At 35.6% G+C, this 20029-nt stretch overlaps 1 pseudogene; it reads left to right on the forward strand.

Moving 5' to 3' along the window:
- The first annotated feature begins 5883 nt into the window (after nucleotides 1–5883).
- Nucleotides 5884–20029, forward strand: part of LOC113056794 (acyl-CoA synthetase short-chain family member 3, mitochondrial-like) — a 41695-nt pseudogene continuing 27549 nt past the window's right edge.

The following is a 20029-nucleotide window of genomic DNA, read 5'->3' on the forward strand; positions in this document are numbered from 1 at the left end:
ATCATAAAATGTAAAAACCTAGCTTTATTTTTGCTTATTCTGTCACTGAAGGTGCACGCACATTTAGCTTTGCACAGCAACATTTTACAGGTAAAATCCAGTCATTTAAATATGAATCTATGCAGTTGAGTTTTATTGAAAGTGACTTCTGTGTGAACTGTGCTTCATACATCACTACACTAATGACAATAGACAGTAGACTTTTTTTTCTCATGAAGTTTAATAAATGTGATCACACCTTAAAGGTCCCATTTTACGCGCTTTTTTGTAGCTTTGATTGTGTTTACAATGTGCAATATAACATGTGTTCATGTTTCGCGTGTAAAAAAAACAGTATTTTTCACACAATTCACCTATCTGTATACTGCTGTTTTTACTGTCACAAAAACGGGCTGATGACTTCCTTGTTCTATGAAGCCTCTCCTTCAGAAATACGTAACGAGTTCTGATTGGGCCAGCGGTTCCTGTGCTGTGATTCGACAGCAGCTGAGAGCAGGCTGCCCTCCTGGTAACGCGATTGGGCTAGAACGCTAAACAGCTTTGCCCTTTGTGTAATAAGTTAGAGAAACTGTTAAACGCACCAACTTAAATAATAAAATACACTTACCAGTTGTGGTCCATAAACAACGCCTTCTCCAGACAAAGAGGGAACTGCTCCATCTTTCAAGAATAATCTTTGTGCAAATCCGGCATTAAACTGATTGAGATTGAGAAAGTTGTCCTCAGCAAGCTGTCCTCAGTAAAATGAGCTGCACATAGTTTTACATGTGCATTATAATTTTCGGAAACCGAGTTAAACATAAATTGTAACCATTAATTTCAAAGTACAGCGTTCCTGGGAAGCCCAAACAAAGGTGATTGGACTCAGAGATGTAAATAACAGCGTTTCAACGACATGGCGACAAAAACAAACAGCTCTTCCTTCTTCTCTGTCGGAGCGAAACAAGGCCACGCCCCCTGTTTGTGAATTCATGTGGGCGGAGGTTAGTCAAAAAAACTGTTTTAGTGACGTCATTACTGCAGGAACTAGAGGGCTGTAGTCCAAACGGGTCGTTTTTTGTAGGCGAATTCTGTTAAATCAAATAACTCTCTTGGCATTGAACTTTGAGCTTTAGCATTTTACAGATATTATTTATACTCTAACAACAACATTACACACTAACTAAAGTTTAAAACATGGAATCACGAAGAAGGGGACCTTTAAAGTAGCAAAATAAAAACAGCTGTTTAACCTGGGCTTAACCCACAGCAGCACAGACATAACTAATCATGTATATGAAATTTGATTACCACCAAAGATAAATTGTAGCATTTTCCATCCTTTTCCAACTTTACCCTTATGAAAATTCAAATGTTAGGTTACAGTGAAGCTCTTAAAATAGAAATGACAATCTGTAAACGTTAAAATACTTACTGTAAGACGCATGTTAGCCACAAGATGTTTTATTGTGCTAGGTTAGGTCCAAATGTACGACTTTGTAATAGTGTAAGCATTGTAGCACCACAAAAACAATGATTTAAACATCTTAACTGCTCAAATGATACATGGGTTTTAAGAGAAGGATAGGTTTATGATAAGATAAGATAAGATTCACATTTCTGCTTTTAAACCCTTGAAAATGAGTCCCAATTAAATACCATTGTAAGTGTCTCACTGTAGATGGATTCTTTCTTCATTTTTAATAAAAGGGAGGAGTTTAAATGAATTTTTGTGGTAATCAAAATAACTATGCCAAAAATGCTGTTACTTGAGCTCAACTTGAACCCCGAAAAATCCTTAATATAACCAAATGCATTACTTTTCTGTCCAAATAAAACCCTGCAGTGTGTAAAAATGACTAAAATGTCAAAAATATTTTTTCTAAGATTATTGCAGTACAGGTGCATTTCAATAAATTAGAATTTAATGGAAAAGTTCATTTATTTCAGTAATTCAACTCCAATTGTGAAACTTGTGTATTAAATTGAGTGCACACAGACTGAAGTAGTCTAAGTCTTTGGTTCTTTTAATTATGATTTTGGCTCACATTTAACAAAAACCCAACAATTCACTATCTTAACAAATTAGGATATTGTGACATGCCAGTCAGCTAATCAATTCAAAATACCTGCAAAGGTTTCCTGAGCCTTGAAAAAAAATTGTCTCTCAGTTTGATTCACTAGGTTAAACAATCATGGGGAAGACTGCTGATCTGACAGTTGTCCAAAAGACAATCACTGACACCCTTCACAAGTAGGGTAAGCCACAAACATTCATTGCCAAAGAAGCTGGCTGTTCACAGAGTGCTGTATCCAAGCATGTTAACAGAAAGTTGAGTGGAAGGGAAAAGTGTGTAAGAATAAGATGCACAACCAACCGAGAGAACCGCAGCCTTATAACTTCACAAGGAATGGACTGAGGCTGGGGTCACGGCATCAAGTCAACACACAGATGTGTCAAGGAATTTGCTGAACCACAGACAACATCAGGAGGATGAAGAGAAAAAGGAGAAGAATTGGACTGTTGCACAGTGGTCCAAAAAGTTTTGTGTTTTATTTGGAAACCAAGGTCCTAGAGTCTGGAGGAAGGGTGAAGAAGCTCATAGCCAAAGTTGCTTGATGTCCAGTGTTAAGTTTCCACAGTCTGTGAAAAAGTAAAACCTACACTATTTTTTTTCTTTGTATAATCATTGTCTGTTTTTCACTATCAATCCTCGACCATCTCATAAGAATTTCATGCCCATCTTGCTCTCTCACCACGTCAGACTCAGACCAAAACCCATGCAAGAGCTGTCCATCAGCTTCTGCTGCACTAATTAAATTGCCACTCCTCAAATCTCTTACATAATGCACCTTGAGTGCCTTTACATTGGAGTAAGATCATTGACACACTTCCATGTGTTGATAGGGCAGCAGACAACATAACAGGCCAGACAATGTAAAAATAAGTCTTTTCTGTCAAACATTGGCTGTCCTATAACTCCCAGAGAGAGAAAAAGTTATGGCAATATGAATAGCTCTTGTTTTAGAAAGTCCTTCTACTGACAAATTGGCGCTGGGAGCAAGTTGACGGGCATTAAGTCCTAAGGCTCGATTCTTGCCTAGAATCCTGCAACACTGGGAGGAAATTAATTGAAGATGTGCAGTTTGTGTGATGCGCTTGCTGAATGCAGATCAGAGATGAAGACACGCAGTGAGACTATTGAGAATGCAAAACCTAAAACAAATACATGCAAATGGAGATCAGCTCATTGAGATGAATGCCAGATACCAGACAGAACAGACATTTATGAGTAATTTGATCATTCAGCACAAGATGATTTTGTTAAAGGGTTATAAGCAATGGTATTTACCTTGATCTTTTGAGATAAAAGGCACTGGAACATCAAGAACAGAAAACGTCCCCATGTCATATAAGAACATTTACTGTAAAACCATTATTTACCTTACTTCTGGGTTAGACACTCCTTACTAGTTGTTCAGAAACTTCTTCTGCCAGTTCACAAAGATAAAGAGGAGAAAGCTGGACAGACGCTGTTATTCCCGAAGAACCAGAAGAAATGTTCTAGAAAACTTCTCAGAAACACACTAAAACACTTTCACATGTAATCGTTGTGTAAACTTACCTTAAAAAAAATCATGAAGTCTTGTGCTGTTTCTGGCTGTGTGTAGCACCCACAGCTCTGCATTTTCTCTGCAAGTGGCCTTTAGGGAAACTATATAAAAATATAAACTGAAATGTATATAAATTTTTCAGCAGAATCCACAGTGTAGTTATTTCTTTATCGGCCTTTTATCCTGCTGTTTTGCAGTAACAGTTAGTTACATCATTGTTTTAGACCCAAAAAGGGTAAAGTGTCACCAATCTAGTAATATGCATCATTCCACGAGATATATTTATCTTATTCAGCTCTATTAAATTCTCAGCAATTCACTTCGTAGACAATCTGCCACACAGGACTAGGACCACTTAGCATTAATCGCCTCAGCCACTCTAATAGAAAACATTGCACAAGCGGTTTGTAAATCACATCATCCCTTAACTGGCAGTAAGACTGATGAATGACTCAATCACAGTGTCCAGGTTGCACAGTTAAAATGGGACTGCAGACAGTCAGCACTCAGAGAGGGGAATGGACACAGGCATTATTGACAGATTTGGATGGTGGTCTTGCGAGAGCCATAGAGAAGACATTGCCTCGGAAATCGTTTAATAGCATTTGAAAGGAATAGTTCAGGGCAGGCAAAAGTTTCTGTTATCATTCCCTCATCCTTGTGTCTTTCTTAACCTCTATGAATTTTCTTTAGTGAAATGCAAAATATGTTTTGAAAACTTTCAAGCTGTTCTGAATGGAATACCCAAATGACCTATTATTTTTAACTAAATGTGTACATAATATAGAATTCTTGAGAGAAAAATCCATAGAAAATGGAAAAGCTACTGATCATTTTCTGTTAGGTTTATGGACATTTCCTTTAACCCTAAAACACAACAGTAATGAATTTATACAGTCTTTCAAACACCTCTAAAAATCAATAAAGAAAAAAAAAATCCTTCAGATTAACACTACATTGGGCCGTATTTTACAGACTTTACTTGGAATGTGTCCCACAATGCAGTGCACTTAATCCATTTGAAATAAAAATAAAATAATCCCAAATCAATATTATGATAAGCGCAAGCTAGTTTAGATGGTTTAGTAAGTAAAAGGGCTTTTAGTATCATTCGAAATAATTTTCCCTTGTTCAGGTCATGGTACACCTGTCTTTTTTGCTGTGAAATCTTTTATATTGTTATTAATATTTCAAGAAGAACATTTATATCATACTAAAGTGTGAGTATCAAATATGATACAACAGGCTTTTGAATAATGCTTATTTATATATCTCATTCATAATTGCATTGCATTATATATTTTTAATTTTATATTTTCATTTTATTATATTTTGCCACAACAATAAAAACTACATAGCCTATGGCTTTAATTATAAAACTAAGCATTTATATATCATCCTATTAAGATATATTAGGTATAAGTACTTTAGTAGTCTGCCAAACTGTTATATTTACATTTACAAGCTATCAAAATTGCATCTAACTTTTTGCCCATATAGATATCAGAAACTGTACCAAATTTCCTTAGTTTTGACCTCTTAATAAAACTGCATATGAATTATTTTTTATAATTATTCTATATACTTTAATACTAATGCTGTATGAGCCATAAAAGTGCTGTATCAAACATAACTCAAATACAGTATGCAAACTTTTTTGATTTTAATTTCATATGTCATGTTTTACATGTTTAATATCATGCATAAGATTTGTTTAAATTGGCCAGAATTTATAAGGAAATATATTGCTGCCCTTGTTTTTGAGGCTTTGAAAACTCCTGGTATAGGCTATTTTCCCAAAAGCATGTATATGCAGACTATAGCGTTGCTCAACATTGTATTTCATAAATCATGCAGGGCACCGTCCTCAGAAAGGCCCAGTGTTACGTAACGATCACATTGCATGGCTTGCAGAATCTTGGAGTGGCCTCTGGCTGTGATCTGAAGTATTGAATTATTGCGTGGCCATTTTTAAACTGAGAAATGTGCAGCTCACTTATTGTGTCAGCGTTGTTCGTCAGCAAACACTGGAGCTCAAACGACACCACAATAGAAAACACAACAAACATGCGTCTTTACAACACATCTGCATTTGGTAATGTCACGGTGTCTAGACTGAGAGAAAGTAGGAAGTTACAATGCACAGGAATGTTTGGACCGTGTTACCTGCAATAAGTAAAGACATATATCTGGAATGGGTGTAAACCACAGTTTTATACGCCAAACATAGCTTTTAGCATATACAGGAAACATTTCATTCGTGCATTTTCATCAAAAAGTGCCTGGCACATGACAAACCTGAGAAGTTCCAAAATGGTAAGTAGGCTACAGCTTATATATTAGGGAACGTTTACATATTGGTTTTTGCAGTCAACAGTAACATAACTGAAGAGAAAGTAGGGGCTTTGGTTTAGGACTGTTTTTAAAGGGATAGTTCAACAAAAAATGGTGTGAGGGGCAATGACAGCCTCAGTCACCATTTGCTTTCATTGTATGGAAGAAAAAAATCCAATGAAAGTGAATAGTGACTGAGGCTGTCATGACTGTAATCCCAGGAATTCTGCATAACTACTTTTGAGTTTCACTGAGGAGCGGGAGAGAGTCAAGAGTCGGGGTGTTTGTTTAATTAACGAGCGAGAGTAAACGATGACAATACCTTAATGTTTAGCGAAAAAGTAACTGTAATCTTCCTTATTAACATTATGCACTCACTTTTAAAAACAAGAAGTTAATGGAACACGATGCAACGGAATGACGTCTGTCTGTGAGTTCACTTTTCTAACGTTTTATTTTGTTTCCTAATCTTAGAAACATTAAAGCAGTAAACTAACAAATTTAATGCAGGCTTGTATTTATTTGTTTAGCAGTTGTGCATGGTGGTAAACTCAGGTGTTATTTCTTAGTGAGCTGTAGACATTGAATAAATGAGAATGTATGCAGTTTATTGTGAGGATTTTGTGTGGCTCTGTCATCTGACACATGTATTGATGTATATTTTGCATTTCAAATGCATTTCTGTGTATTGGAGGGTCAAAATGTAAATTTCTATGAATAGGCTACAGTCAGTTGGGTTATGTTCCTAAAGTAAAAACCCATTAATTTTCTCCATAGGGTAATTGGTTGAAAACGACATTAACTATGATTCTGCAAAGCAAATCAAACCAAAAGAACTCTTTAGCACTCACCTTCTCCCATGAAACATTTGAATGACATACTGGAGCGTATACAATTTCCCTAAGCGTAAATATGACTGTAAATATACATATTTGGCAAAATGGAAAAAATACTTCTGGAACCCATGTTGCTGAAAAATTGGACGGGCACTGTTACACTTTATTTAAACCCTGTGGGATCTTATGGACATTTTTGTTGTATTCAGTTTAGTTTTTTGATCATTATGCCTCTGTTAATGCCAACACTGCATACATTTTGGCTCAGGTGTGTATTTTTATTGGAATTTTTAAAAAATATTTATTTCACCATCACTTCCTTAAAAACAAATTCCTCTTAGGACCCCAAGGACCTCTTTGAAACCCATCACAACTGCAATTTTAATCCCAAGGCCATTTAACTAGGCCTATAAAATGATGCAATACTTGTTAATGGGCTTTCATTCTGTTGGCAAGGTATCAAAAAAAAAAGTGTGTGTGTGTGTGTGTGTGTGTGTGTGTGTGTGTGTGTGTGTGTGTATATATATATATATATATATATATATATATATATATATATATATATATATATATATATATATATATATATATATATATATATATATATATATAAAATTTATTTATTTATAATTTTTTTTTACTAGATGGTGCCTTTTTTTCAATGTTAATAATTTATTCCTGTTTTCTGCTTATGCTTACAGGTATCTTATAGTCTATATTAGAGTCAAGTGTAAAGCGAATCACAAATCCCAGCACTGTGTAGCTCCAGTCTAATGGGAAAAGTTTGGTACATTTTTTTTTTTTAGATCAACCTCAAATTTGGAACATGACTTGCTGACATTTATGTATTTGATTCTCTGTCAATTTTTGAGCTCAAAATGTTTTATAAAATATATTGTTAAATAAATCAACAATAATCTCTTTAAAATGAGACCAAAATTAAGTCTGTAGTTCTAAGATACACATTTTTTGACATGGACATTTTTGTCTTCTATGAACCTATGTGCAACTTTTTTTTAATTGATGCACAAGGGTTAAATTAATAATGATTAGTACATGATACTAAATTAAATTTTTTAAAACATGTCCATGTATGATAATATGGGTATTACTTTTAGTTCAACTATTCATTTGTTTTCGCTCCACGTTTGTTGGATTAAAGCTGAACATGTGTTGTTATGCTGAAAAAGTGGTCACATTAGCAACATTTGGCTGACAAAAAAAAATGTATTGTCAATAGTGTAGCCATGTGTAAAGGTACGGTTTCTGTTGGTCAGAATGCACATCCATGATCAACTTGAACCCATTGCAAAATCTGCATGGGGAAATTTTTGTGGACAAAATTCAGTCACTTCAGTAGGAATTTGCGAGATTGGGAATTGTGTTTATTTCCTATTAACTGGATTTTATCTATGAAATTTTCCAAACGATGTTAAATGTGACCACAGCTTCGCTTTTGAAAACAAGAACCTCCTCCAAAATGCTGGACCAGTTTGCATTCAGTGTTTTCTGTTGTTTTGATTAATATGACTCAAGTTTTTCCATAAAATTCAGCATCCACATCTTTTTGTAGGTGTCTAGGTTGGCGGGTGTCCTGGTTGTGATCTATATACCCATGCTCCCTCAGCCCATGTTCACTGTGCTGACATGTGCACGTATTGGTGCCACCCACTGCCTCATATTGGAGGATTCACCTCCAAAGAGTTCTCCGTCCGCATTGACCATGCTAAGGCAAGTCATTGTTCTTTTTAATGAAAATTTAATAACAAAACCCTTTTTTTTTATAAAAGCATTTATCCGCTGAGTTTGCAAAATCCACTTCCCCTCTTAAATCATTATTTCCCGCACAGCCCAAGTTGCTGGTGACAGCATCATTTGGCATCGAGCCAGGCAGAAGAGTGGAGTACATTCCCCTGATAGAGAAAGCTCTGGAGCTCAGCAGTCACAAACCACACAAAGTCCTCATCTACAACCGTCCCAGCATGGTGAGCTCCCAGAAACCCCATGGCACCTGGACACCATTCTCATTATCAAACTGGCACACTTTCTGCAGCCTATTAACTGGTAAAAGAGAGGATAATGCAGTGAGAGAATAAAAATGCAAATGTGGTCTCCTTTCTAAAAGAGAGAACCTTAAAATTCAATCTTGACGTCTTTATTTTCAAGGAGGCTGGCACTTAACCAATATCAATCATTGTCGGAGGAAGTTAGCCATTTTTATACCTGCAATAACATACCACTCAAAAAATTATTAGGATATCAAGTGTTCACAGCTTTCAGCATTTTGATGAGTGTTTTTCTTGTTTAAATGTCTCTTAAATCAGTATGGTGATTTCACAACGCTGGGAATTACTTAAGCTTCATCCTGTGTTGTCATGGAAACTGTTAGCAAATAGCTTTTTGCTTTTCCAGCAGTTTGGGATACAGGATAAATCCCACATGGTTGGTGAAGACGAACACATCTTGGAAATATTTGAGTTAAAATCATATGCGAGGGGAGAATTTGCCAGCACCAGAAGAACACACTCAGAGTACACATTGTATTAGTTCTTAGAAGATTTCTACATGGATCTAATTTACAGAAGATTTTAGGATATTCTGAACTACTTGATTGGCATCAAAAAACATAACACATAACACAGTAATCCACCGAAACCCATGCTTTTTGAGATTTGTTGGAGCAAACCCCCAAGTGGTCCATATGATAAAAAAAAATATGGGTTTGCCTAAAAGAAAGGGATAAAAAAAGTGGAAGAAAAACAGCTTTGAAACAGTATCTTGCTGCAGAAATCATGCCAAAATGTTTTTTTTTTTAGGTGAACTATTGCTTTTAAGCACCTTAGACACTTTTGACTTCCACCAAAATTTAAACCAAATAATTTGACTAAAAAAAAGGTGGATTTTTACTAGGGCTGTGCAACATGGACAAAAAAAAACCTATCTAAATTTTTTTCATCAATTTTGCGATTTCGATTTTAATCACTCATAATTTTGACGCACACAGACATGCTTTACAGTCATAAATGCATTCAGTATAAATTTTAAACATATTTCCCAAAAAAAAAAACTAAAACAAGCTTTATCAAAAAGTTGTAACCTTGTCTCTAGAACAGACATAAGTCAAAATAATCACTAAGTAAAGATGTCAAACAAAATGTCTAGACATATTGCAAAAAAATAATAAAAAAGAATAATAATAATCTGTCAACATGGGCTCGGAAAAAATATGCATTACAGAAAGTGTGTGTGACGCTGGAGTTAGGTATATGCCCAGTCTGTTCTGTTCTTGCACTAATCTTAGGCGCGCTGCATTCTGATTGGATCGGATAGCATACTGCAGGAGGACGGGGCCATGGAAAATCATGCAATGAAGCGATTTAGAAATTGTGCACGCTCAAATTGGGATTTTATTATGATTTCGATTAATTATATATATATATATATATATATATATATATATATATATATATATATATATATAAAAAAATAATTACAAATATTAATAAAACTATTAAAGTATAAAAATAATACTAAGTAAGTACTACTGCCTTGACTGAGCGATTAGTTTTTTTTAAAGTGATAGTCATCATTTACTCTGATGTCTGATGTCGTTCCGAACCTGTGTGTCTATTTTGGAGAATATTGGTAACCAGACAGTTTTAGATCGCATTGATTGCATAATGGAAGCCATTGGGAACAAAAACGTTTTGGTTACCAATATTCTTTAAAATATCTTCTATGTTCCACAAAACAAAAGAAAGTTATACATTTGGGTGAATAAATGATAACAGAATTTTTCTTTTTTTTAGGAAATCAATCTCTAATCATCCTGTTCCTAAGCACTGGTGTTTATTCCACAGGAAAAGGTGTCTATGCATCCTGATCTGAGCTTGGACTGGGAGGAGGAAATGGCCACTGCCCGCTCTCACGACTGTGTGTCCGTTCCCGGTCATCATCCTGTGTACGTCCTGTACACCTCCAGCACTACTGGTACTCCAAAGGTAAATTCTTGTTTATGACAGAACACAGCGCTTGAGGGAATGGGTGAAATTGTATCTGAGATCTATTCTGTCAGGAGCTTTTTTTATTGCAATATACCTTTGTAAACTCTCCTGTGTATTCATGATAAGAAGAAAGGTGCTCATTTTAGTATGAAGATTTTAGCCTGTGGCTGTGATGTTGCCTGATGCTTTGCAGGCTTTTTGCTAAAAACATGAAAAAAAAAAAAAAAAGCTATGGCACTTCCATATGTTTTGGCTTTGTATCTTTAAGTACCATGTAAGTACTAAGTAGTTGGTTTGTTTTTAGATTAAATTTGTAATAAAAAAAAATTATATTTACTTATCTTTACAAAAACACTTTATAAAGTGGATAATAGCATACATTTTTCTGGGGATAAATTTAAGTGGTGACAATTTTTAAATAACATCTGCACTATTCATTAAAATGCTGCTGACTATAAGATACTGTTACAGTAAGACAGTGTTAATGTGCAAAAACATTGAACTCCTTATTTAAGGTATCATTTTTTTGTCATAATGTGAATACTTGCTGATCAAATTCATTATGTCATGTTTTGTCATTATGTGAATACTTGCTGATCAAATTCATTGAAAGAAACACTGAAAGTGCCTCTATTTGCTCTTCCTGAAAATTACCGTAATTATTTTAATAAGCAGTATTTTCGTCGCAGCTGGCTTGACTGGGCATTTTCAAGCTGTGGGTGGTTGCATTTTAAATATCCAGTGTCAAGTATAAAACAGAAAAAGAACAAAGCTTTTAAATCATTACAATAATCAGTTTTTTTTATATATATCACTAGCAAGATAATTGCATGTATATTGTGGTTATTTGATCATCATATGATATCAACCTTATTTTTCAACACCGAACTAAGCCGTTTTCTGTCAGTGTGCAAGAAGAATTATGAATAATGAGAAAAATTTCAGTGCGGTAAATGGCAAAATTGTTTGCACGACAAACCAGTGTGTTCACAGTTGAGATAATACATTAAAATAACATGGTAACATGGTAAGACCATTTTTAAATATCAAGCTGCAAAATGAGCTGATTTGTACATCTAGCTGGAAGCAGATGACAACGGAAGCCAGACACATTCAATTTACAAGTGGCCCGCTTTTACGGGAACAATAAGGTGGATATCAACCACCCCTTAATCTTTAACTTGTAACAGCGACAAGGTACAAGCAAATGTCCAGGCCGCTAAGTCCCGCCCTTTTTAAAGACTGTTTGCCATTCCACTTGCTTGTTCTATTATGGATCCAACCATAAATAACATTTTATTTTGTCCAATTAATATTGTGCAAGAGGTGAACAGCACCTTGAAATTTTCATTAGCATGCCTCAGGTGCTGTTCAACCCTTAACAACTAACTTTTATGTGTACACTGACTGAAAAAGAGGCAAGAGAAGAGAGTACAAGGAGCATAGGAGGAAGTTACAAAGCCTGAAGGCAGATTGAACAAAACACGGCTCTCCACTGACCCAGACTCTAGCCATTATGAATTATCTGGCCCAAGGCAATGCTGCCCTGTACATAAACCTCTAGCTAATAGGCCGTCCTCGCTCACACACACCTCAGATTTATGTTTTTGGCACACACAGGATCTAATTCTTACAACTTAAAATGTGTCCCTCAGTATCAACCCTCAACCTTATTTGCTAATGATTTACAGAAAGTTGGAACAAAATGAGTTGTAAAATGAATAATAGCAATAAATTTATTGTTTTGTTCATCTCACATACTTGCACACACCTTTTTCATGCTTAACTTGAATGAAAACAATAAAATACATGCTTGTCTTAAAAGCTTTGTAGGGCTGGGTACCGAACTTCGATGCCTTTATGGTATCCTATACTATAAGTATCGGGAAAATTATTTATATTTCGGTGCCAAATTTCGGTTCCAAAAACCAAGAAGCCGTTTTTTTTTTTTTTGCCAAGCGGCGGTGTCTGTGTTAGCTTGTAGCATATGTGCATGTAAGGACCTAAATTCGCAGTGATTGGCTGTCAGCCACCACGTTACGTGACGGGATGATTTTGTTTGGTTGAGTGTTTTGCCCTCCCTTCCTGTTTAGTTTGGTCTACTCCATTGCGTATCTTGAAACACGCCCCCTTTCATGTCTTCTAAAAAACAGAGGGAGAGAGACAGATTTATCTGGTACAGCAAATTTCTAAAAGCAGCTGGCCACTGTATACGTTCCACTTAAAACTTAACCGACTGTGTTTACGACAATACTTGCAGAGAAAATTATTTTGAGATAATTGTGTGTGTTCATTCAGAAGTTACGATACGCGAAAGATGAATTCATTCTCTGTGCGCGCATTGTCTGAAAAGCTGCTTGCAGCATGTGTTTTGAATGAGTGAGCGCAAGCTCCTAACACGCGCAAATTGTTTAAAAAGCTTGAATCAGCAATATATATAAACAAGTGCAAATGATCAGCTACGATCCGTTTCACCCCTTCAAGCGAGTGAACAACACGAATGAAGTTAGGAATTTTACATCACTATTCACGATAGCCCATCGTACTTGAAAACACAAAAGCCCCGGCGGGACGTGGGGCTAACGATTTTGTTAATCTGTAAAGCACATAAAATACACCAAACGGTTTACTTAAATATTAAATTAATAAATTACATCAAAACAGGGGTGTTTGCATTATGATGTGGTGGGCTGCTGTGGGCCAGAAAGTACAGGGCAACTTTTTGGTCCCAGTCCGCCCCTGAATGGTGCACCCCTATCCAAAAAAGCACAACCAATTGTATTAATAATGTTATCCTGTGTGAAGTGAGTGTGAAGTGTTACCAGAATTTGTTTTAATTAAGGTGAAAAATAAAAGTTTTGTGTTTAATGCATTTGTGTTGATGTTGAAATTGATTTTAAAGCATATGGTATCGAAAAAAGTATCGATAGGAACCGGTATCGAAAATGAGGTATCGAAATTGGCACCGCATCGAAAGATTTTTAACAATACCCAGCACTAAAGTTTGTAACCAAATATTGGGAAGAATAATTATTTACTTGAATAATAAAAGTATTAAATAAAATGAAGGCTATAAATACTGTTGCAATAATATTAAAGTAGACTTCGAAATGGTGCTTGAGAGCAAATAATAACTTATTAAATCATGGTGTAAATTGTCAAACTACCTTCTGACAAATGATAACATATCAAGAACCTGGTAAAACTTCAGTTAATTACTGTGTTCAATTAGCATCACTCACCTGTCTTTACTCCTCTTGATCGGCCATGTTGAAGAGACTGAAGCGAGTGACTCGCGTTCATGTGTCTGTCCCCGCCCTGATTGTTAGGCAAAACGTGATTGGTTGGAGAGAGAGCGTGCTGCGATTGGTCAGTGCAACATGGGCGTTATCTGATTGGGTTAAGTAGACGGTGGGTGGAGTCCACTTATTTGTGGATTTATCTGCACGCTAGAAGTGTTTCAAATCCACAAATGCACAGGAACCAATCCACAAATGCGTGCAGTGATTTACAAATGCACAGACAGCGGTTCACAAATAAATGCCAGGTAGAGTTGTGTTTGTGACATTAAACACATTTGTAAATATATATATTTTTATTTGCAAATCTCATTTTATTTATTTGTGAGTTTTTTTTTTTTTTTGTGAATCTAGTTACATTTATTTGTGGATCCTAATCTATTTATTTGGAATAATGCAACAATTCCAACCCCATACAGTTGCAGCACGCTTCAGAAACCCTCCACCTCCCCAGCTCCATATGCTTACGGAGTGATTCATGTATGCTATGGGGGTTATATGTGCAACAGTATTTCTTGCATGCTCACAGCAGCATGTTGTGGATGTATTGGCAATAGCAAGTCTCGGTACAGAGAGCAGCCTCACCTCGGCTAGACCTTCTGAGATGTGCCGCTGGCTCTGATGTCTCTTTAGTGGTTAAACATAAAATATAATTCAGCTGCGGGGTAAATCTAACAGGTTATCTTTTGGTCTGTATTCAGTTTATCTATATGTTAAAATGAAAATAAAAAAGACAAATTTATATAATATTTCGTATCATTGTAATGGCTGTATATACAAATATCCCTGAACTAAGTACATTTCTGCAGCTGTTATTATGTTTAAATGAAAACCAAAGGAGGCAGTGGTATTTGATATCCTATTTAGTTTTATTGTAAATATACAGAGAGGAAAATTGCAGTAGCCAAAGCGAGCTGACTGAAGTTATCAAGTACGCTGCTGTTTGCAGATTTACTACATTCGCTTCGTCGCAGACATCACACTCCCGAGTTGAATGCACAAAGTCTGAACTACCGAGGATGTACATCCAAAATCAGCGTACTTTCAGACTTCAGTCTATTTGCCTAATCTTCCCGGTACTTTACACCGCGGTGGAAACGCAGAAAGCAACGGGTCTGGGAGGAAAAAAGTTCCTGGTACAAATGTTTGGTGGACATTTAAAATATACACATGAACATTTTTTGTTCACTGAATAATGACCACGTCAGGGTTGGAACAACAGAAAAAAAATTGTGATAAATGTATGACATAACCCCTTGAAAAAACATTTCACACCGTCTCACAACGTTTAACCTACGCAAGCTCTCGCTGTCAGGTCTGGTGGGATGCGTCTGACCTAGGCTGGGTGGTTGGCCACTCATATATCTGCTACGGTCCACTTCTACATGGAAACACCACTGTGCTCCATGAGATACGGGACAAAAATATGCAAGTGTGAGTGTGTTACAGCATTTGACCTGTAGACCACACCAGCTAACACACAATTATCTGCTGTTGTGGTTTACCAGATCCTGACGCTCATGCTGAACTGAGGTCTCCTAAGTCCATACTGTGAATTTTATTTCGGCTCTAGCAGTCTTTTCTCTCAGGAATTGAATGCAAGGTTGAATGAATCTCTACAGCAAGCGTCCTGAATCACTGGCTCAGTTTAAGTTTGTTGTGCATTCGATTTGCTGTTGCCCTTCATAAGCTTTTGTATTGTAACTGAGCAGCTCTCATAGTTTTAAACTAGTTCTCCTCACTGAGATCACAGCGTGAATACTAAAATCATTTTCACTCGATGGGAGGCGATCCGAGTGTGTTTGGTTTCTTGTCAAGGTGAATTCAGAATTGGCGTCGCCTCTGCTGATTAGATGTGTTGTCTCGCTCCACAGGAGAGAATAGAAGATGCTCACAGAATTTATTAGTCTGCTGTAATGGAAGTTTGATTTCAACAGATCTCTCATACAATGTCAATATCCATAGCAGAAAGCCTTCAGTCGGTTTTAATTAATGTCTTTGTAATTATGCTCGTCCATGATATGTTTGAGCCTATTGGTTTTATTCAATTTTATTCTGTCTACATGCCAAACACGACCTGATTTATTAAGCAGTGGTGTTTGCTTAGTAAAGGGTTAGGGGTTTAACTTTTTGATGCCAGTAAACCCAAATATAATGATCACAATTCTAACCATTAACAAAAATGTTTGCCTCAAACTGCTATTTTGCTGATTATTAATAGTAAATAGATAGTTGTTAAGGTATTGGGTAGAATTAAGAATGCAGATTATGTGCTTTATAAGTACTAGTAAACAGCCAATATGTTTATAATGTATATGCTAATACGGAAATAGTGAGGATTTGTCCCTATTCTGAAGTGTTACCCTTTTTTCTATCAAATTTCCACAGACTCCTATTTAATAATTTCTGCATAGCATGCTTCACCTATCATTGTTAATTTTTGGGGTTCAAGAAAGATCACAAAACTGAAAATGTTTTTCCTCATTAATTCACGTTCACGTCACCCTAGTTCTGTAAAGATATTCAGAAAAATTGTTTTCCATAAAATGAAAGTTAATGGGATCCAGTGTTTTTTTGGACAAAATCATACCAATTTAAAACAAAATGAGGGTGAGTAAAGGATGAGAATTGTTTTTAGGATAGATGATAGGATAAATGGGCTTTAACTTTCAAAGCAGCCAGTCATCATATTGTTTTCTTTTGGTGGACTACTTTATAAAATGGGCAGAACAATAGCTTAATATTGAGACTGTGGACTGTTTTAACTTGGGCCAGTAACTACCCAGATCACACTAACAATTACCAATTATCTCTCTTGCATTAACCCTAAACTGAGTAAATGGGTGTATGGCTTACTTTGAAACAGTTTTCACTCAGAAATGTCTAGTAAATTTCACAAATAATTGCAAATAAACAACAAATAAAATAGAACATGAATTGAGTTAAACATGACAAAGTCGAAAGTCTGAGCAGTATTTACTTGTAAAATGTACTCTAGTAATCTTTTTTTAATTCCAATTTTCCCCAATGTATTGGTGGTTCATTTATGTTACATAAAAAGAAATGATTCAGTGGGAAAAACAAAACAAACATTAAATGCCTGCCAATTACTGATTGACACCGGCGTGTGACGGATGCAGATTCTTGTTTTGTACATTGCAAATCAAGAACAAACCTGTTTTCTTGTACAATTAAATAATTATTCCTTGCAAGTCATAGTTTTTTCCCTCTCACTTTCTTTATTTGGAATCAATCTGCCGTAGACCTGATCTTTTTGTTTCTATAACAACACCCAAATGTCACAGTAATTATTCATTTTCTTTGTTCTAAGACATATCCAAGCATTTCTTAACTTTGACATTGACTGGCCATTTTTCTGTTCCCTCACTGAAATACAAACAAATGCTGTTCTAGAAACTAAATGAGAGATTCGTGCGTGATCCGTTTGATTTGTCCCCGCTAATATGAAGTCATTGTTTAGTTTTGAGAGCGTTCTCTCTGAGAAGCGTGGCAGACACATGAATATTTGAACAGCTCAGTGTTGTGAAATGCTACTTGAGTGTGCAATCTCTCTGCAACAGTATTATTCGGTTTCTTTGCCATACGTTTGTCCCATCTGCCACCCAGGCACCTTTCCAAGCCACTCTCCATATCAAACACATCTTTAATTTAATATTCACTCTCCGACCGCTGCAAATGCCCATGCTGATCCAGTCTGACACCGGAAGACTTGTGTACACTTCCAAAATGTTGGAAAAATTGCAACAAAATACTTTCTATTAATCATTTTGTTAGATTATAATTTTTTTTGGCATAAATTCATTTAAGACTTATATAAACATATTTTCCATGTTTTTTAAGATATTGGACCTTCAGTTATGCATTCAGATGCTATAAGATGCAGTTGTTGTTTCCGCAGGGCAAACCTGTGGGGACTCTGGACCCTGGGGCCTTTATCCGTGTGATGTCTGAGCATGGGACGTCCTCCATGTTTACTGCTCCCACTGCTATCAGAGCCATTCGCCCTCAGGCAGAACATGGGAAACAGTACCCGCTCAGCAGGTAACCACAAATCTGTACCTGTTCACATAATAGCTAACAACAATGTAACATCTGCAGCAAAGCATATACTTTTATATATATATATATATATGTTTCAACTAAGAATTTATGAAATGTAATCTCTTTGTCTATGTATAGTTATGGCCAAAAGTTAGGAATAATTAAGATTTTTAACGTGTTTAAAGCAGTCTCTTCTTTTTACTCACCAAGTTTGCATATATTTGATACATTGCAAAAAGTAATATTAGGAAATCTTTTTCAAATTTATGGTTCTCGTTTTCTATTTAAATATATATTCAAATGTAGTTCAAAATATAGTTCACCCAACCAAAAATGGCGTTTTGGACAAAATATTTCTTGCTGAATCTACTAATCTCTATTTGATGCTTTGCACAACGATGACTTTAAATGATCTTTTCAGAGTAATTTCTCCAAATTTGATGTGCGATTAATTAGTCACCACATCATGTAATTTGATTAAAAAATAAAATTAATCGCGGTCACGCTTTATTTTAGGGTCCAATTCTCACTATTAACTAACCATTAACTAAGACTTTTGCCTCAATTAACTCTTTATTTGCTGCTTATTAATAGTTTATAAGGTAGTTGTTAAGTTTAGGGTATTGGGTAGGATTATGGATGTCATGCATTATAATCACTTTATAAGCACTAATAAACAGCCAATATGTTAATAATAGACATGCTAATAAACAACTAGCTATGTGTTTTGCCGTTTCATCATGCAAAATGTAGTTTGCTGTAATTGTGGCTGATGTGTCTAAATACTATGGGACCACTCTATATATAAAATATCCATCTTGATGCAGTTAAATGTTTTTATCAAAAAGTGTAAAAAATAAAAAATAAAAAAAAGAAACAAACTGTACAATATTTTTTGTTTTAAGTGGTGAAATATTTATTGCACACCAGGCTTTTAGTCGGTGTGTTTTTTCTTGCACAAAAGTCCATCTTTATTAGCTGATTGGATGAGATCTCCGATGGATGGTCAGTGATGTTAATGATGTCAGGAAGTAACAGTTATTAATATGGAAAGCTGGGTGTACAGTGTCAGTTATTCATAACATATATTTTAGCTTTCATAAACTTGTCCTTTTCTTTTTTGGCTTTTTTAAATATTGTAGAGCTTGAAGAAATTCTTTTTTTTTCTTTTTAGTTGAGTCATTTGCCTGCTTAGCTGGAGGTTAGGGAGCAACATTGTGTAGACACAAAAAATAATAGCTCTAAATACACAGTTTTCCATTTTATATTATGTCTGTTTAGACTTTGTTTTGCCCCCAAATCATTACTTTCTATAGCAAAATATAGCAAACGCAGTCTATGGATGTTTTTGTGAATGTAATTATGGTTAAATGTCTTCATGCAGCCCTAGTTTAATAGAAATGCCATTACAATGTTGATTCTGCTGGGGATTTTGCTTGTACAAACACTGTTGCTGTTTGTGTGACAGTGCATTGGGAGAAAAAATAAGTGCAGTTACCATGGTGATAGTGACAGATGTGTTTCAATAAAAAAAGTGGTTCTATACATTGGTTATGGCTTTGATTTAAGCTAAAGCACATCTGCGTTATAGAGCAGCAGTTCCTTTAGTTCCCTGCATTTAAATGATACTCTGCCTAGTGATAACTGTTCAGTGACCCTTTAAAGGCTCAGTCACATGGGCGTTAATCATTTACATAAACGTCCAGTTAATAGATGGAATAAAAGCTCACACCCCAGAGAAAATAACCACTGATTTCCAGAAGAAATAGAAGCTCATTCTTTCGCTTTCCCTGAGATGCACTTACAATGTTAGTCAAGTTTCATTTTGCAAAAGGATTTTAGCTTTACTGTACAGCATCATTTTGATCCTTTAACTAACTGTTACTTGCTGTTTTTTTAA

The sequence above is a fragment of the Carassius auratus genome, chromosome 4 (assembly GCF_003368295.1).
Source record: "Carassius auratus strain Wakin chromosome 4, ASM336829v1, whole genome shotgun sequence".
NCBI lineage: Eukaryota > Metazoa > Chordata > Actinopteri > Cypriniformes > Cyprinidae > Carassius > Carassius auratus.